We start from the raw sequence: 21,554 nt of genomic DNA, 5'->3' as shown, positions 1-21,554 counted from the left end.
TCCATCCGCTGGTTCACTGCCCAAATGGTGGCAATGGCTGGATCTGGGCTGGGGCACAGCCAGGAGCCATGAGTTTCATCCAGATCTCTCATGTGGGTGGCAGGGGCCCAGTTGTTTGGATCTTATTGTGCTGCTTTCCCAGGCACAAGAGCAGGAAGCTGGTTGGGAAGTGGAGCAGCCAGGACTCTCACCAGCACCCACAGAGGATGCCAGCATTATAGGTGGTGGATATACCTGCTACACCACAACAGTGGCCCCAGGAATATTTCTAATAAACAGTTCGTTCAATATATGTCTGTGTTCCTTTTTTAAAGGACTTATTATTTATTTGAAAGGCAGAGTTAGAGAGAGGAGAGACAGAGGGAGACAGAGAGAGAGAGAGAGAGAGAGAGAGAGAGAGAGAGAGAGAGAGAGATTTTTCATTTGCAGGTTCACTCCCAGAATGGCTGAAACTGTCAAGTGTAGGTCAGGCAGAAGCCAGGAGTAAGGAGCTTCCTCTGGGTCTCCCATATGTGTGGCAGAGGCCCAGGACTTGGCTCATCTTATGCTGCTTTCCCAGGCACAATAGCAGGGACCTGGTTGGGAAGCGGAACAGCCTGGACTTGAACTGGTGCCCGTATAGGATACCAGCACTGCAGGTGGTGGCTTAACCCACTGCACCACAGCACTGGCCCTATCTATGTTTCTTTAAAAATGTTCTGAAAATACTTTTGTTTAATTGCAAAAGTCCCTGGCTTCCTTTTGCTTTCCCTTCCTTCTTTACTCTCTTCCTTCCATCCTTTTTTTCCTTTTCTTTTTTGCCCTTTCTCTCCCTCATTCTTTTTATTCCTCTCCTTCCTTCTCCTCCGCTAGCCCTCCTCTTCCCCCTCCTTCTCTCCTTCTCACTCTCCCCTTCACTCCCCCTCTCTCCTTCATTCATGAAAATTCAAAATGTGAATGACTGAATCACAGTTCACCCACTGATTTCTCAAGAAAGATTTCAAAACAATTTTTCTTTAATAATTTGACATTGTATTTTTATGCAAGACATCCCTTTGAATATAACATCACAGCAAGTGGAACAGGTGCGATTCTGTCTTCCAAAAGTTTGCAACAGCTTCTGAAACCTGCAACTCTCCATTTCAGTAAACCAAAGAAAACTGGGACATTTTCTCAATTAGTGTTCCTTCATCTCCTTATTGGAAGTAGAAGTTTTGAGTTGAGGGTGATATTCAATTAGAAATAGGAGCAACAGGGCAGCCATGATGCTTATCACTCCCCTGCCTTCCCCAGTGATGAAAATCAACAAAGATACTGGGTTCAAAACACAGTGCTTCCTGGCTATTTGTTGCATCAATCTCACTTCATTGAGTACTTCAAGTAAGGAAGTCTTGTGGAGTGTGGAGATAATAGAGACATATGATGAGCACTTTACAATTCAGAAAGCCATTCAAAAACACCCACCATGTAATTAAGCTGTTTATTTTTATTTTCAGTCTATTAGAATTGGTAGAATATTTTCACTTTAACACCAGGATGTCAGTGAGACCACAGAGTAGGGTGAGAGGTTTTTACAGCCACCAGCACAGTGTTCAAAGGATTTACTCTCTCCCCTGCCCACTCCACATCCATGAAATTAAATAAATGGTTATTTACATGTTTGTTTGCACAAAGATAATGAATTGTTTTCTGGCTACTGACTTATCTTTCTTACATTCTCTTAGCAGATACATATATATAGAAAAAAAGTTAACGTTTTTTCCCCCTGTAAATGGTATTATTAAATCACAGAAAGAGCTCATTTTCAAGAGCTCATTGGGTAGTTGTAAAGCAGCCCTAGGGCTCTCTCTGTGAGTTCCCGAAAAGAATTGGTGAGTTTCACAGCCAGTTCCTTTTTCTCACTTAAATACACTGTTGTTATTAAAACTAAATTTGTTTATATGAGTATGTAGATATTTGCTCTGAAGGAGACCCTGTTGAAAATTCATCCAAATATCTTCAACTTCATCAAGTGGCCTGTTGATCAGAAAAGAACAATTCTAGTTTGCCTTCTTCCCAGTTACAGAGCTCCCAGAATCCACTCTAGCAGAATCCACTGTAAAGAATTCCCCTTCAGTTGTCATAAAGTACAATTCTGATGCTAAGGCCAGCTACCTTGCTTATCTGACCCCATTTCTCTGGCATCCCCTAGGTTATGCCCTCTCTTCCCAACATGCAGATAGTCCCTCATTCACTCTTGCTTTGGAGCTTTTAGTCTTCTCTGCCACCCTTCTCTAACACTTTGAAAGCAGTTTGTTTACAGTGAAAAAGAAAAAGAAGCAAATAAACAAATTGGCCTTTCCTGTTATTCTTGCCCAACTTCCCTAGAGGGGCAGTTTAGAGGCCCTAAAAATAAAGCATTTGCCTAATTCCTATCCCTGTTCTCTGGTTATTTTCTTTGGGAGCAAATTCTATATGGCAATAAGGGCAAGGAATTTGTTGATTATACTTTGATAGTCTTCAAATATTTATTTATTTATTTATTTATTTGAAGGGCAGACTACAGAATGAGAAAGGTAGAGACAGAAAGAGAAATCTTCCATCTGCTGGTTCACTCCTCAAATGTCCACAGCATCCAGGTCTGGGCCACTTCAAAGCCAGGAGTCTGGAACTCCATCCTGGTCTCCCACTTGGGTGGCAGGGGTCCAAGTACTTGCACCATCTTCTGTTAGGCACGTTAGCAGGAAGCTGGATCAGAAGCAAAGCAGTCAGGACTGGCACTCAGATGTGTGATGCTAGCATTGCAGGAGGCAGCTTAATCTGCTACACCACAACACTGGCCTAGCAATTTTTTTTTTTTTTAATTTGTCTACTGCCTAAGTAAGAATTGAGAAGCCAAAGTCATTTGACAAATTTCTTTTAACTTATTTTTTTAAAATTTATTTGACAGGTAGAGTTATAAACAGAGAGACAGAGAGAAAGGTCTTCCTTCTGTTGGTTCACCCCCCAAATGGCCACCATGTCTGGTGCTGCGCCAATTCGAAGCGAGGAGCCAGGTGCTTCTTCCTGGTCTCCCATGCAGGTGCAGGGCCCAAGCACTTGGGCCATCCTCCACTGCCCTCCCAGGCCACAGCAGAGAGCTGGACTGGAAGAGGAGCAACCGGGATAGAATCCAACGCCCATTTGGTATGCCGGCGCTGCAGACGGAGGATTAACCAAGTGAGCTATGGTGCCGGCCCCTTAATTTAATTATTGATCACTTTATGTGGTCATTGCCTTAATTGTTAGAATATCCCATAGTTAACTTTCATTTCTTAGAAATTCAAATTTCTGGATTATAAGACAGGGACTCATCAGTTTATATCAAATGTGTCCCCGTGGTTAGCTCTTCGCCTTTTCCCCCCATTTAGTTCTGGTATTATTTATATTATTATAGTGAGATATTTCAAATACATACAGAGACTAGAATAGAAAACATATAAAAACTGAGGCTTAATTACCCAAATTCAGCAATGAAAATATTGAACACTACATATGAAGCCTTCTGTACACATTATACATATAGACTGAAAAAATTGTGGAGCTCTTCTAGGATGTGGTAGGGTTACTACCCTCCCCATTTTCTCACTGAACATGGAGATGTTAAGTACTTTGCGTGAGGTCACACACTGGTAGGTAGCAGGGCACAAAAAGCCTTTTGGGTTAGCAGCTGTTCCCACAGTCCCTGTCCTATATCACCTGTGGCCTTTCCTTCCAACCCACACATTGTGAACCATTTGCTCTGCACATTTGACAATAAACGTTCTCCTTGTGAACACATTCAAATCCCATCCCATTGATGTTCTCTCCAAGAATATTGATTGATATGAATTCAGTTTTTATCATTCCCATGTGTTTTACTGTATAGTTGTGGGCTGTTAATTTTGAAAACTTTGACATTTTATTTAAATATGGATCATTTAGCAATTGCCTTGATTTTTTTCAGTCTGTTTTTTAAAATCTATCTTCATAGTCATATATACCTTTTATTCCTCATTTAAGCTCTTTTTTAGTGCCTCATAGTAAATATACCATGAATTTCCTGTTCACAGACATTTGTGTTTCCAGATTTTTTGAAATGAGAAATAGTATTACAATGAACATTTTTTATATTTGTCTCATTTAGTTCATGTACTTGACTTATTTTAAGGAATGTAATCTAGGAGTAGAAAGACTGAGGAATAGGGGATAAGATTTGGTCAAGTGGCTTTCCAAATTGGTTGTACCAGCTTGTAAGCCCACTAGGCTGAATGTGGGAGTTCCTGTTTTTACACTCGATTGCCAACATTGGTGTGCTTAGATCTTCTATTCTTGTCAATCCTGTGAGTGTGAAATTGTCTCATTATTTAATATTTGCATTTCATGATTACTCATTGAAGCTGAAAATGTTTTTATAGTACCTACAATCAGATTTCTTCTTCTACAAAATGCCAATTCTGTTCTTTGCTAATTTTTATTGTTTTTTATTAATTTAAGTTACTTATAGATTTTTGATACTATGGTTGTTACTAAATTTTTAAAATATATTCTCTGTCTCATTTTTTAAACTTTGTTCTTACTCTCTTATATAATACAGACATTTTAAAATTATATGTGACCAAATGTATCAATTGTTTCTATTATGCTATGTACAACTCAGTGTTTTGGAATATTTACAAATGTGTGCAGCCATCAGCAAGTCAATTTGAGACCATTTTTGTCACCTTAAAAAGAGATGTACCTTTTTAGCTGTCAATGCCCTGTGCTCACAAACCCACCCTCTCCAACACCATAACTAAGAACTTGTTCATTTACTTTATATTGCTATAGATTTCCCTATTCCAGGCTTTAGATGAATGGAATGATATAATACATGGACTACTCCAACTCTGAGCAAACGAATTTTCACAGGGTAGCACATAATGATATTTCATTATGTTTATACATTATATTCTATTATGTGGGTCAACTTTTCTTTATCCATTTGTCCACTGATAGGCATTTGAATTGTTTGGCTATTATGGACAACAGTGCTATAAACATTCACATAGAAGCTTTTGTATGGGCATGTTTCTGCTTCTGTTGGGTATCTCCCTACGACTGGAATTATTGGGTCACATAGTAACTTTGTTTAATGGTATCAGGAACTTCAGGTGTTTTCCAAAATGGTTAGACCATTTTACTTTTCTGCTGGCAGCGTCTGAGTGTTCTGATTTCCCCACATCCTTACCAGCTTTTGTTGTTGTCTAGCTGTTGATTTTAACCATCTTAATTAGTGTGAAATAGAATCTCATTTGAGGTTCCATGTTTTTCCCTGGTAATTAATGATGTTGAGTGTCTTTTCATATGCTTAGTGGCCATTTATAAATATTTCTTGGAGAAATGTCTATTCACATCTTATGCCCATTTTTAGTTGGGTAATTTGCCTATTATTTATCTATTTGTTTATTACTGAGGTATAAGAATTTGTAAAAATAAATTCTGGATGCAAGTCTTATCAGACACATGGTTTGCAAATTCCCTTTATGTGAAATGTTACTTTTTCAATGGTCATTTGCCAATTTTTATTTTGATGCAGCCCAGTATATTTACTCATTTTTCTTTTGTTGCTTGTGCCTTTGATGTCATATCTAAGAATCCTTTGCCAAATCCAAGTTTAAGAAGATTTACCCCTGTGTTTACTTCTAACCATCATATAGACTTTAAAAAAAAAAAAGACTTACGTATTTGTTTGAAACAGAGTTACAGAGAGGGAGAGACAGGGAGGAGAGATCTCGGTTCTGCTGGTTCACTCCCCAAATGGCTGCAGTAGCCAGGGCTGATCCACACTGAAGTCAGCAGCCATGAGCTTTTTCCAAGTCTGCCATGTGGGGGAAAAAGGCCCAAGCACTTCCACTACTTTCACAGGTGCACTAGCAGGGAGCTGAATTGGAAGTGGAGCAGCCAAGACACCAGTTGGAGCCCATGTGGGATGCCAGCACTGCAGTCAGTGGCTTAACCTGCTATGCCGCAACACTGATCTCAGCATTTTATATTTTGTTTTTGTATTGCAGTCTGATTTCTTTTTATTTGATTTTTTTTGTGTGTGGTATGAGTTGAATGCCACTATACTCTTTTGCATGTGGATATCAGTCATCCTGGCATTGCTTGTTGAATAGCTTACTGAATGATCTTGGCCCACATTTTATGCATCAGTTTATTACAGAAATAAGGTCATTTGTGGATTCTCAATTATATTCCACTGATCCAAGGTAACTTCTGTGTTAGTGTTAGTAATCTCGTTGTTTTAATGATTGTTGCATTGTAGCAGGTTTTGAAATTGGGAAAGGCACATCCTCCTACTTTGCTTTTCTTTGTCAAGATTATTCTGTCTCTGATGGATCTTTGCTAATGCTGGCTAAATTTTAGAATTCCAGTTTGTAGATTTCCTTTACTTTGGTTTTTGTAACATCTTTTTGCTGGTTGGAACATCATATTCCACAATTGTCATTTTGGCTTTTTTGGGAACTTTAAGTATATTCCCAACTGAATTCTGGTCTTCATTGTTTCTCCTGAGATGTCAGCTGTTATATTTATGAGACTTCCTTTTAAGAGAGTCATTGTTTCTTTTATTACTTTCAAAATTTGCCCTAGGTTTTGAACTTGCAACGTTTTTATTTGGTGTGTGTGTTTGTGGGTCTGTTTGTATTTATACTAATTGAAGTCACTATAATTGCTACTTGTATACATGAATTTTTTTTAAGATTTATTTTTACTTATTTTAAAGATAGAGTTACAGAGAGAGGTAGAGAAAGAGAGGTCCTCCATCCTCTGGTTCACTCCCCAGATGGCCGCAATGGCTGGAGCTGCACCGATCTGAAGCCAGGAGCCAGGAGCTTCTTATGAATCTCCCACATGGGCACAGGGGCCCAAGGACTTGGGCCATCTTCTACTGCTATCCCAGGCCACAACAGAGAGCTGGATTGGAAGAGGAGCAGCTGAGACTAGAACCAGCGTTTTTGCCAGGGCCTTAACCTACTGTGCCACAGTGGCGGCCCCCATGAATGTTTTTCAATACATTTGGTCAGTTTTTAATTCTTTTTATTTTTAAAGACTTACTTATTTATTTGAAAGAGTTACACAGAGAGAGGAAGAGATAGAGATAGAGATAGAGATAGAGATAGAGATAGAGATAGAGATAGAGAGAGATAGACCTTCCATCCTCCAGTTCACTCCCCAAATGGCTACAATGGCCAAGGCTGAGCCAAGCCGAAACCAAGAGTAAGGATATTCTTCTGGATCTACTATGTGGGTGCAGGGGCCCAAACACCTGAGCCATCCTCTGCTGCTTTCCCAAGCACATTAGCAGGGAGCTGAGTCAAGTGGAGCAGCTGTGACTCAAACCAGAGAACATAGGGGATGCCAGAACTATAGGCAGTGGCTTTACCTGCTATGCCACAGTACCAGCCCTAGGGAAGTTTTAAGCCATTATTCTTCTAATAATTTTTCTGCTTCTTTCTCCTTCTTCTCTCCTTTTGATGCTTCCATATGTATATATTGTGCTTTCTCAAAGCACTTTATTCATTTATTTGAGAGGCAGGCACACTTACACACTCACAGAGACAGCACTCTTACCTGATGGTTTTCTCCCCAAATTCTTGCAATGGCTGAACCTAGGCCCGGACTGATACATGGAGCAAAGAATATAAACCTGGGCTCCCATGTGAGTGGCAGGGACTCAACTATTTCAGTTATCACTAGTTGACTCTTAGAGTCTATACTAACAGAAAGCTATATTAACAGAAAGTTGGCAGTGAAAGCCAGGTAGAGAACCCAGGCTTTCTGATGTGGCACATGGGCATCTTAACCAACATCTGAACTGCTAGGCTAGACATCACTCTGTTGATATGCTAAATGATACTCCATGTTTCTTGAGTCTCTGTTCATTTTTCTTCATTCTTTTCTTTCTTCATTTTTTGGCTTGTGTAATTTCTATCAGTCTACAAGTTAATTTCATCTGTCTTCTGCCAGTTCAGATGTTCTGTTGAGATTTTACAGTAATCTCTATAATTTCTAGGTTTTGAAATAATCTCTAGTCCCTTATTAATATTCTCTATTTGATACAATCATAACTTTTTATGTCTTTAATCATAGATTTTAAGTTCTGTGAACTTGTTTACAATGGCTCTCTCATAGGTAGTTTCTGTTGCCTGCATTGTTAATTGTTATTTGCTTGTTTGTCTAGTGATGGGCTGGGATATTTAAGTGTATTCTGTTTCTCCCACCCACTTTGCATCCTTTGGTGTTGCTCTTCAAGGATGCAAAGCTTTGGCATGCCCCCAGTCATCCAAGGATGACAGTAGCACTGATAGATTCTCTTAGCATTCCTTGACTACAACACCCAACTGTTTAATCTCACCCATTGTATTATGATGATTGTCTTACATAAAACCCTGGAGTGCAAGTCACTCTGCAAAATAATCTATTCCAGTTCTAGCTCCCAGGAAGGAATGATTTCTGAAATCCGAGTTTGATTTTTGTTCTGCAGTGGGGGAAGGGGTCACTTCCTGGTTCTTCTCTGCAATCCAGTTGGCCTTTAGTCTTTGTCTTGAGTCTCCTCTCGTGTCCTTCACCTTAGCCTCTATTGTTCATGAAAGTGATTTTTGGTTTGAATTTCTTCATTCTAAGTTGCAAAAGAAGACAGTTTCTTGGGGAGAGATTGGAAGTTCTCTGATTTATCACCTGTTTCTCTCACCAGGGAAAATCTATGAGTTAAGGCTTCAGAGCTTAGGTGGAGACAATGACAAGCTTCTTTCTGAATAAGAGTTCCCCAGAGAGGTGGCTCCACTGAGAAGTGTCAGAAACCTGAGCTTGTCTCACACAGTGTGGAACGGTGGGCTCACAAGCCGAGTGCTCAGGGTCTCAGTATTCTCAGCACACTGGGTCCAGCGTGGAGACTCCATCCCATAAGTTGGGCTTGGGGAAAAAAAAGAAACCCCTACCTTTCAATCACACTTGCTTGAGACTTGCCATTAGTAGCAGGGAACTGGAAACAGGATGAGAAATCCTAACTGATGGGGGAAGAGAGAACTCTGTGTCCCTGATGGCAGGGTAGCTGCTGGCCACGCGGCCTGGACCAGGAGCACTTAGTAGGGGTCCTGTGTCCCTCAGGCTCCTTCCCATCTGGGGCAGAGGGCTGCCACAGTGATGAGATGCCAGCCTGGGGAGGGCACATGGGCCCCACAGACCCCTGGGTAAACTATGATGTCCTCCGAGGTGCTTGCATTTTTGAATAATGCTGTAATTTTTTAATCGACATATATGAGGAACCACACACACACACACACACACACACAAAAGTGGAGTGGAGTCTCCAGCTTATGAACTGAGAATAGGTGAAATAGGAGAGATCTTGGTTCAAATATCAAACTCTCCCTTTCCCCAATGAATATCCATAGATATTCTTGATTCCGTGTTTCTTTATTTGCTGTTCACATAGGACAATTTCCAAAGGCTTTTCTTTTTTGCTTGATTTCACCAGTTCACCATAGAACAGGCCAGCATAGATCCTCATGCTATTGTGCATGGAGTTGATTTTTTTAGTCCATTTTAAGGTTTTGTTTTCCAATTTACCTAGGTGTCTCAGAGTTTGAGTTGTAGAATATATATAATGCAAAATGAATACTTAACACTATATAAAGATACAGTCAACTGAGTGAATTAATTTGGTTGATAGTCATTCAATTAAGTCAATGTTTAATTGAATTTGCATTTTAAAAATTCACATTTTTAAGCTATCAGGTTATCTTATGCCATTATTCAGAAAATATTTCAGTGGTACCTCATTACTTAGTAACTCAGACTCATAATTCACCATACAAGTTCTCTTCTGAATACAACAGTGAAACAAGAAATAATCAAAACTGGTCTCAAGCAGACAGAAAAGATGCTATAAAAATGGCGTGTTAAATTCTAAACAATTTTCTCACAGACAATATGTTAAATACTCTGTTTTTTTCAAAAAAGTTTTGCCAAATATTACTTTCCTGCCCAAATATGGTCCCATAAAGGGAGTAGAGGTACTGTGGACAGCACTCTGGTAGAAGTGCTGAATGACTATGGATGGAAAAATTATAAAGAACAAGTACAGACACCAAACAGATTACCATCTATACATTCAAATTTTCTGATTACATCATAGAATTGACTGAAACACAGTGAGTGATTTGCTTTATCAACGTTCACAGAACATTCAGTACAATCTAAGGAATTGAAGACAATTTAGAATTTTTCCATCAAAAACACTTAAAATAAGACATGTTAGTGTTGAAAGGGGAGTTTTTGAAGGTGTGGAAAAGTAAAAGAAGGGGTCTGCTTTTCCATAATAGCTGTGCCATAGAGCTCTTCTGATCATGGGTCAGCCCTCACAGACTTGTTCTGGAACAGATCAGTTAAGTTAGTCTGTTGGACAGATGCTGGTTGAGTATTTGTGGAATGAGTGAATGAATGAATCAACCAATTATTAATTTTAATAAAAATTAAACTATTTCTCTACTAGAATATAACAGAATCTACTCTATGGAAGACCATTGTATTCACAAAGAATACAACTCATGAAGATTGCATATGCTGTGGACCCATGCTAGTCATATATCTCATCAGTGTTGTCATTCTGAGCTTTCATGATTTCAAAAGTTTCTGGCTAAGTACCTTTACTTTTCCCCCTGACTTCTTTATATGTATTGTCAACACTAACAATTGTATTTGTCTTTGAGGATGTTTTGGGTTTTTTTTTTTATCATTTTTTTTCTTCTCTAAGAAAAGTTTATTATCCGTTATAACAATGAGAGAACAACTGAGCTATGGGACACTTAGCTAATGCCAGCTCCTGAGAATATAACCAGCTCTCACATAAATCTTATTTGAGCTTGATTTTGTTGAGTAACCTGGATTTAGAAATCAGGGATACACAAATATAAAGATAGTAAGATAGCAATTGGAAAGGACAAGGTCAGAGATGAGACCAATGGCCTAAACAACTCCTCCCAGGGGTCTGGCAGAGAAGCAGGTCCACAGCTAGAAACAGTCCAGGAAGTCAGTCAGCAAACAGGGAGGCTGGACTGGAGAAGGAGTTCCAAGAGAGTTCCTAAAGAAAGCTTGACTCAAACCACAAGTCATGTGTGCCTATGGCTATATTTAGGTTTGTTCTTAATATTTTGAGGATAGGAAAAGAATTAATCTGGAAGCCCACACATATAATAAGCCCAATATTTTTTAAGTCATAAATAAATCTAACAAAATGTGAAGCAGCATATTTTCTATCCCACACCCCTTGGGAAAAAAATACCTTCACAGTGTTTCAAAAGCTCAAGTCTGTGAATTTATGGTGGTATAGAAATACCTAGCCCACGGTTTATGACCTCAATTATTCTCTTTTCTCTCTCTTTCTCCTGCTCTTTCCTACATCATAAGGAACCCCCATATGTTTATGGGCACACCCCATAGCATAACCTAAGCTCCATTTGTACATCAACAGTGTCCTCTTGCTATATAGGAGTTTTGTGGCTCTCTTAGACCGTTGTGAGAAATTCAGTAGCCCAGGGCCTGGAATGCTGTCTGTAAAGAGAGCTTGTTTCCCCAGGAGCCAAAAGAGCTAGACCAAGACCCCGCAGGTTACAGGACAAGGCAATGGACTTCTTGCCCATACTCAAAGGAAGTGTTGTCTCTAATTGCTAATCCAAATTATAGAGCTGTTCTTAGTTCTTTATATCCTTCCTTTTTTATTTTTTAAAGGAATTTATTGATACATTTGATTATCAGGTCCATAGCAAATGCATTATGATTACTACAACATAATTCTCATCGATTCTCACGTTAATATGACTTTAATACAAAGAACACAGATTCCATGTAGTTCATAGATACAATTCTAAGAATACAGTGATACATCCCTTCCTCCCTTTCTCTCCCTGTCTTCCTTCCTTCCTTTCTTTTTTTAGCTTTTGAGATAATATATTTTTAATTTATATTATGTTTAAGGCTCCACTAAATAAACAATTCAGCAGATAAAAAATAAAGGATCATTTCACGTGAAGTAAAACTGACGTAGATTGAACTCAAACATTGCCCATGTTAAAATAGAGAGCTGGAGGCCAGCGCCGTGGCTCAATAGGCTAATCCTCCGCCTTGCGGCGCCGGCACACCGGGTTCTAGTCCTGGTCAGGGCACCGATCCTGTCCCGGTTGCCCCTCTTCCAGGCCAGCTCTCTGCTGTGGCCAGGGAGTGCAGTGGAGGATGGCCCAAGTGCTTGGGCCCTGCACCCCATGGGAGACCAGGAGAAGCACCTGGCTCCTGCCATCAGATCAGCGTGGTGCGCCGGCTGCAGCGCGCTACCGCGGCGGCCATTGGAGGGTGAACCAACGGCAAAAGGAAGACCTTTCTCTCTGTCTCTCTCTCACTGTCCACCCTGCCTGTCAAAAAAAAAAAAAATAGAGAGCTGGGTTAGAATAATTTTAATAAAATGCTAAATATCCCTCCATACATTCTTAAAATTTTCTCCTGGATAAATTATTAAGATTCATAGAAAATTTTAATTCCTCTTGATTCTCCTTGCATTGGCTTTTCAAATTCCTCTTGTTGGGTATTTTAATGAGCTGCAACAGTTATAGAATGATTTTTATTTTCATAGAAAGCTCTTTGAAAGCAAAATTGTCTTATTGCTTTTATTTAATTCATTCATTTCTTTATGCCTCATTTTATTGCTCAGGGCCTTGCACAGTACATGCTCAGTAAACAGTCGGTGAATATTTTAGCAGTTATGAGCCAAAGATCAACAATGTAAAAGTTTCTAAAAAGCATAACCGAAAAATGAGCAAGGATACCGTCTTAAATTCCCTTGTCTTTGTGGCAAGAGAGTGGCTTGGAATAAACTGAAACAATTATCTATTAGAAACAAATTATCTATTACCTGTGCATGTCACTTTTTAGAGAGAAGAGACAGAGACAGAAAGAGAGAGAGAAAGGGATATCTTCCTTCTAGTGGCCCACTCCTTAAATGCTCACAAATAGCCGTGTCTGGTCTAGGCCAAAACCAAGAGCCAAGAATTTCATCCTTCTCTCCTACGTCCGGGCCATCTTCCACTGCTGTCCCAGGTGCATTAGCAGGGAATTGGTTTGGAAGCAAAGGAGCCCGGTCTGGAACCAGCGTCACAAGGTTCAGCCTAACCTTCTACACCATGCCAGGCCCAAGAATGAGTTTTGAGTAAGCATCTTAAATGGGGGAGGGAGCTAATAGATTTGTCTGCAGAGACTGCTATATAAAGTAGATATGGATGTAAGATTGGAATTATATCATGATGGCCATGAAGCCAGTGTCCAAACTTAATATCATGTCTCATTCTAGCACCCTGACAAATCTAGATATCTGTTTTTAGGTAATGATTAAACACTCACATAGTATTTTTATCCTAAGCATTTATCAGATACTGATATTTACACCTCATAACAAATGTATAAAGAACTTCTAGAATCCAATTTTACTAATGCAGAAGCTGAAGTATAATAAACTTTCTAGAACACACCATGCTGCCTTGCAAACCAGAACATGTAAATGGTCCTCACATTGTCTTTTGCTTCCTGGCTGGTACATGAAAGCCTTCTACTTGTAGTTAAATTATTTTAGTTTGAAAGTGACTCATCTCAGGAGTTACAAATTCCCCTGGGTAAAATAGTAGCACTAAATAGTCTTAAGTGTCATGGATCAGGGAAGAAGGCATATTCTTCCAGGTCTGCAATCCATGAAGTGCCAAATTGTAGGGAGTAGCAGACATATTAACCAAAAGCAAGTTGCCCTTTAGAGTGAAGTGTGGGCAAAAGTGATTTGAAATCATGGACAGTGATTTTCTACTAATATAACATAGAGGTTGACCTAAATTTACCTAAGTCTATACCATAAGAAATAGTACTGAATCAATACATGTTTAAAAGATTTAATTATTCAAATGAAAGGCAGAGTTAGAGACTATGCCCCATCTGCTGGTTCTCTCCACAGAAGGCCACAGCAGCCAGGGCTGTGCCTAGCTGAAGCCAGGATCCTGGAATTCTGTCCAGGTCTCCCATGTGGGTGGCAGGGACACAAGCAGCTTTCCTAGGCTCATTAGCAAGGATCTGGGCTGGAAGTGGGGCAGCTGAAACTCCAACAGGCACACATATGGGATGCTGACATAGCAGGTGATAGCTTAACTCACTGTGCCACAGTGCTGGGCTGTGAGTCTGTGAATTTTGAACTAGAGTGTCCATTTACTTCTCACATATAGACTTTTCTATTCTGATCCTATGCTCTTCACAACCATGCAGATGGACAGGATTATTTCTTCACAGAGTTCTTTAATAGTCTTACAAGTCTATATTCAAGTCACTTTGTAAACAGGTTGTAGTTATGTTATACTTATTAAAAGAATTCTCTTAACTAGCTCAGACCTTGATTCTAACATATTGTAGTAAATATTTATTAATTTAAAATGTTCCAATTCATATGGGCAGCCTGAGGTTTTTTTTTAATGCCTATCTCAGTTACCCCTTAAAATTTCCCCTCTGTTTTCTTCATCTTTGCTCTGTTGTCCAGAAACATTGTCTTTTACAGATCCCAAAGAGGAGTGAAAACTCTTCCTTGGTAGGTCTGAGGTCATGACTTTCCAAACAACCAAGCAGTCCTCAATAAAGGGGAACTTTGGCTTTTATGTTTCTGAAGTAAATTCTGAATCTTAGAAACTGCTCCTAGCACTAGTCCATACATAAGATTTTTAAAGAAACAATGACTGACTTGATTCACTATGGGTTTCTTGGTGGAATTCTTCATTGAAAATCCTGTTCTACCATTTCTGTACTGCTTAGCATGAGGAACATCAACACTACAAAAGGGCTTTCTTCGAGGTATGTAAGGTTCTGTGTCTCCAAAATTATGGAAGACTTTGTTGCTTGTAAAATTGTAAATTGTCCTCCATTCTGGATAAAGAGTCACTTCTAGAGGAGGAGTGTTGTGCATTGTATTCTTTCTACCCACTCCTCATGAACCTGCCCTGGTAATACTTTGTTACATTGAGGAATAGAAGTAGAACAACACTGTGGAGCTTTGACTTCTCACGCACAAACTGCCTACCTCACGTCTGTGGACAGAACACCCTTAGAGTTTCCACTGCTACAATAACTGCTTATTAACAAAAAGGGCTAGTTGACTGTGGATCATATTTCTTCAGGAATTCTGCAGAGGGAGACCAAATTAATAATTGCCAGGGGCATCTTTCTGCAGATGGTTATATGCACAAACTGTTTTGCTGGAATCTCATTTTTAAATTGGTTGAAAATCAGTTGGATAACCGTTTCATTAGGACTGAAAGTCACCAGAAGTCTGGTTGAAAATAAATTTCCATTTTGAAGTTGAGAGGGTACACATCCAGAATAGTGTTAATTGGCTTAGATGCTCACATTTGGAACAAATACAAAACAAAGTCTAAAATTTAGCTTTGGTTTCCAGAAGTCATCCAAGTGATGGTAATGTTATCTCCTGATCTAGGATAGATATGCTGTGTTTCAAACTGTAAATTACTTTTATAATTTGTGGTTGTTAAAACTACCATCAATATCCTCTACTGAGTGACACTAAGAATTTCCCCTTAATGGATAGATACCTTGTTTCTCACATAGAAATAGTTGTGTCTTCAAAGAAATAAATGGCTTCACAGTGTGTAGATGTTCTCATGCAGAATGCTTGTTCTAGGGACAAGGATTTGAGACTCTTTATTCATTTAAATATTTGGTTGGCAAAGCTTAGGTCTGAGGTGCACCTGACCTTCACAGAAGGAAATCCTCAAAATCCTCAAAATGAAACATTATTCTCTCCAGGATAAACTTAAAATTTGAATTCTGAATTCCCTGGAACAATAATAATCTTAATAAGTCTTACCTCTGATGCTACAAACGGATGCACTGTAACATAAACAGGCCCCTCTCTCCTGGAGTGACCTCACACCTCCCTCATGCTAATATGACTATGACTCTCCAAGTGAAAAAGATTTTCCCAAATGTATTTGACTCCAGAATCTTTTCATAATGGGGCAACTATAAGGCCCCCACACCATAGAACGTACTTTGGCAAATGTTGACTTTCTGTGAAGTTTTTGTTCTTCATAAAAGGAAAAGCTGTACATGAGCAGAAGGCCCAGAGAGGACTTGCAGGTCTCCAGGGAAATGCCCCAGAAAGGGTTAGTGAAGGGCTTGACCACTAACTTCACTTTTATGTTTTCACCCAAAGCCAGGTCTACAATTGGGCCTAAAGTGTTATCTGCAAAAGCCACTTCTTATCCTCAGAGCTCATGCAAACCAGAGCCGTGGACATTCTTTACAGTGGCTCTTTGCGACATGTGGTAGAGGAAGCAACGGGATGTGGGCCAGATTCGATTTCCCTGCACTCATAAGCCATTTTCCCTAAGGCTGCAAGAGCAGCTCTTGAATAGCTGGGAGCCAAATTTGACCCATTTAAAATATTATTGCATTGTCCACCATAATGATAGTAATAACCTTATAATGAGTGTGCGTAGAGCTGGGCCCTGTACAAAACCCAAAACGAGCCACACTCTTGCCTACGCTTAGTGAATACCAAAGAGGCCTGCTATTCCCCATCCAGGAGCAGTCACTATTGAAAAAGTAGGTGATCACTTTCTTTCTGACATTCTGGCCTCTGGCCATGAATATTGAGAGCTGTTATCCTCCAAGGCTACCCATTTCCTTCTCCAGAAGCCTTTAATGCTTACGGTAAGTATACTACCTTATAACCCGTGTGACCTTAAATAACGTTGGCTGTCCATTCCATAAAGTATTCCTCAAAAAAGGTCAGATTCAATACCTAATATTGATGTAAGAGCTTCAGCTAATTCCACTGAATATAGAACTCCATCTACAGATTTCTTTCTCCACATATAGAGAGATTTGCATTCACCCATCTAAATTCTTCTGTCATCTGGCAGGAACACCTCAACAGCTCTTTTCCTCATTTGTTAAACCTCTTGTATGTGTATGTAACACATATATATCATACGTATATATGTATATGTATTTGATTGGCAAGCAGTAACTTACTCATCAACCTCATTTTGTAAGAAAAATTGAGGATGGCTTTCAAGAAAATATTTCAGTAAAACAGTTATAAAACAATATCTAGTAAAACGAGGATAGAAACAGAGGAGTCGAACAGAGGCATAAATGACACCGAGAGAAAAAATTGTTGACCTTAGAAAAAGGGAAATGAGTGTCTAGCTGGTATTATTCTTTAATATGATTGCATTTTACATGAGGCAATAAGGCATGCAGAGCTGCTATGAACGGGTAATTGGCCCTGTTTGGGTTTCATAGGCAAGATCACCAAGCTGAGCATCTCCTAACTCACTGGGTAATGACAGAAAAGGTTTAACTGTTACAGTAACTGTTGAACAAACCATTGCATTCTTTCTAAAATTGTTGTTCAAAAAATTCTGATTTCCTAGAAGCTTTTCACCCTTTAGGCCCACGGGCAAGATATACACAAACAGGTTCCAGCTTTGGGGCAGTGTGTCAAAAGCCTGAATCTTAAGGTCATCTGGAATTGCTAGTGCTCCTGAAGATGATGTGATTCCACAAGATGAAACGTGACTGAGGCTCTTCCCTAATCTGAGCTGCATGTTTCAGCAAAGCCGGCTGTCACTGATCTACTCCAGCTGACGGAGTTCCTGTGAGCCTGCTTTGTGAAGGAAGGACGTGTGAGTTATAAATGAGACATGACCTGAGTCATACAGCAGAGGGACTGTGCAACATGCGCGTGTTCTCTCCCACAGCACTATTGCAGCCTTGAGCTGCTGTGACCCCTTAGCTATGGATATCTGCACAGGGGACTTCCTGATGGCACATTTGTCCTGAGGCCTCTCCAGATACAAATGATGCATCAACCCTACCCTTTTATTTCTTCACTACTTTCAGCAGTGTCCCACAGAAAAAAAAATAATGGACTCAATGCAGGCAAATCAAAAGAGTTTTCGTGAGCACAGATTCTTCACCATCTTCCCCAGGAAAGACTAGGATGAAGCTGCCTCTTGGTATTTTCTTTCACATGGTGCACTCACTTCCCAGGGCCTTTGGAGGCCTTGTGGTCCTCCTGGAAGCTTTAGGAATTTACCTCTTTCAGCTAACCCAGAGCTGATCTCATTAATAAAAGAATGACTTTACAGGAAAGAGTTTCTAAAATTATACTCTAACTCAAAATTGCAAGAGTTGGCTTTTCCAGACAAAGATACGTTTCTTAAGCATTAAGCTTACTTTGTCAAGCATTACACCTGACATTCTCTTATAAATGCTGCACCTATTTTGGCTTATTTTAATACAGTGTGGGCACGGTTTACAGTGTTCTGAGGCAGTTGACTAAAGTTGAATCTTCTCAATGGTATGTTAGTTGTTGGAATGCTTGACCACTCCAAGAATATGACTCAACTTAGAATAACATAAGCTAAGTTTACTTTTGAGTTTCTTTTCTGGTTATTTATCATGTAGTTCACCCATATTCGAACTAGCCAAGCCATGGTTACTTTTCAGAGACTTGCAATATATTTTGACAAGGTTGCTATTGGAGACACCCTTTAAATACTTCCTGAGTCACATCATAATCAAGATCAGAATCTGATCAGGTAGATTGATTTTAGAAGGCAGCGGAGTGGGTTGCTTACTAGGTTCACAGACATTCAGGTCAGGGCAGAGCTGTGACAGTTGTCACTTTGTAAAGACTTGAAGAGCACTGTGACTGGAGGGACCAGTCTTCATGCAGCTACATTTTCCCCCCGGCCCACCTTTACTTAGCATCACCATAAGGGCATTTGCCTTTGCATTAAATTCCACAAACACCTGGCCCAACCATTAGGATTGATATGTCAGCAAATATTTATAATGGTAATAGTATGTGTATGCACAAAACACGGTGGTGGTGTTTTACAGTTGGAGGGTATGAGAGATTTCCAGGAAGGGTCTCTATTTAAGCTCAGATGTAAATTAATAAATAGAAGTTTGTTGACTGAGTAATGTTAGGCCTTTTTAGGCAAATGCTCAAATAGAGGCCAAGGGCAATATGGTGTGTTTCCAAAATCGTAATTCAGTGGTTTTGAACCAGAGAAGTGGTGGGCAAAGATCTGTAGATGAGATTGCGGAGCTAGACAGAGGCCAGCCCCTGGTGAATATACACCATTTCCATGCACAGGAGTTTAGCTTTAATCCTAGATGAAGTAGACCACAATTGAAGAATTTTTCCAGGAGACAGATAAGATCAGATCTGAAAGGTAATAGAATGCTAAGATGTTATATAGAGCATAAATCCAAGGAATAAATGCAAATGTGATGATCTAGGAATTTTTTTTTTCCTTCTCTTTCCTTTTCTTTTTCTCGGGGTCTTTTCCTACCTTAAGCTAAAGCTTCATAATTAAAGAATTTGGATTCAGATGCTTCAAAATATGGACATTTTTACCATTGGGTATATGAAAACACACACTTACCAATCATGTTTCTGATATTCTCACAGACATTTTTAGTTTTTAATCTATTTCTCCATGTGAAAATTAGTTCCGTAGAAGGTTGTTCATTTTGTGTTTCGAATGTATCGAGAAAAGCTATGATCATGCTTCCAAAAGTGCATTTCTAGCACCACAGAAGGCCAAATATGAGCAACTTCTATTGTGTATGTAATCCTGTTAGGATCCCACATGAGAATGCATGCCCTTAACAAAAAGTTACCTGTAGATGGAATCCTCAGTGGCTAGTCAATGACCCTTGATCCTCCGCTAACCAGTAATCTGTCCTGTGTGCCAGTTTGCTCATCTTATGGTATTTCAGCTCAGCTCTCATAGTTTTCAACGTATTTATTTTCACATAATCAAAGTATGATTTCTCCTGATTTACCAAGTGAATAGTAAGGTGAGATAGCACAATTCACTTTTACCATGGTTGTTAAAGTATTTTACTTAAAAACTTCCCTTTTCTCGAAACAGTGCTATTCCAGGAATCTTTGCTAGAAGAAATTCCTAATGGAAAGGCTGTCTTAAAATGCTGATCCTAAAGGAATTTGGCATAAATAAGACATGGAGTTAGCTGACATGAAATATTACATGTATTCCATTGTTTGCGAGGACAAAACTAGGCTGCTATTGTCACAGGTGAAAAGTGTTTTCTAAAGTCTGCTCTGGTGCTTGTTAGATAAGAGGCTGCCTTAGTCTGAATAACTGGAACAAGATTTATACACATCACTGAAATGGACCTGTGTTTACAGTCTGTCCTTGCTCACCAGGATTAACAGTGCAAGGACAGTGTGAGAGACATGAGGCATGGAAGCCTCAAACAACCTTTGGGAAAATACCATAAGGGTGCTTGGAAGAAAGCACTTTAGGAATCTACTTGTTGACTTGTGCCAGTTAGCGTGCTCTCTCCTGCATCAAGAATACAACTAACTCTAAGCTGCTGTGATGGTCAGAATAAAATTCCTTTGGGGGAAATTTCTATTTAAATGATTCAAATATATTCAATAGACCAGAATTCTTTAGATTCACTCTCTACAAAGAGGAAGTTGCTTTACCCCCTAAAAAAATCACAAAATCAAATGATGGTCCTTAGTGTGGAGTTTTTAAATACACCAGTGTGCCACAATCTCAATGAAAGAAAGCCTTTATGAAAACTTGGAATTCATGGCTGCTTAGTGAGTGTTTTTACCGCACAGGAATCCTCTCTTGCATGCTCACACTCAGGGACAATTCAGCCCCAGCCTGTGCTCCTAGGGACTGAGACATTTTCAAGTCCCTTTATGATCAACACAGAAATTATCCCTTCTTCCAAACCATCAAATGTAGTGCGTGGGTGCAATGGCTGTCTTCCAATGAGCTGAAAAGCTCTCATGACTTGGCATACAGTCTTTCCCTGGGCCCTTCAGTAATGGCATTTCACTTAATACAATATGCCCCTAACTGAGTTTTAGTGATTTCAAATGAATTTAGTCTCCTTATCAATATCCTCTATTTGGTAGTGTGTTTGCTCTTCAGTGTGCTGTGCCAATAAATCCAGCACAAGTGCTGCCTCCTTCCCTCTCAATTGCCTGGTCTCTCTTCTATGAAAGCAAACACCAGACAGCAGAAAAGGAGGCTCTTAAAAAAACTTGTCTGTATCATAAATGTAAATATCAATAAACTCAGGAGGTTGACAAGGGCATGTTCTAATGGATTTGCCCATGTTGTTGGCTGTTTTACAAGCAAGATGCGAAATACTAGGATGTCCAAATAGCTTGCTTGTGATCCTAAAACGAAATGTCAAAATCTTAATCTAGAAAAAATGTTATTCTATTTGGAAGCAGGACTCAATGAGTCCCATTACAAGGGAAAACAGTGCAATCCTAAAAGGAAAGAATGGTAACTCTTACTGGGGTTATATATAGATTCCGCACAGCCTAAATATAGAAAACTATTTTAGTATTTTTCAAACTGGAAGGACCTAAGGAAACTCCACTCTGTTTTTTTCTTGCTTTGTTTATGTTTTGGTATAATTTCCTT

This window comes from Lepus europaeus, chromosome 13 (genome assembly GCF_033115175.1).
Source record: "Lepus europaeus isolate LE1 chromosome 13, mLepTim1.pri, whole genome shotgun sequence".
Classification (NCBI taxonomy): Eukaryota; Metazoa; Chordata; class Mammalia; order Lagomorpha; family Leporidae; genus Lepus; species Lepus europaeus.
Note: the sequence above shows the minus strand (reverse complement) of the source record.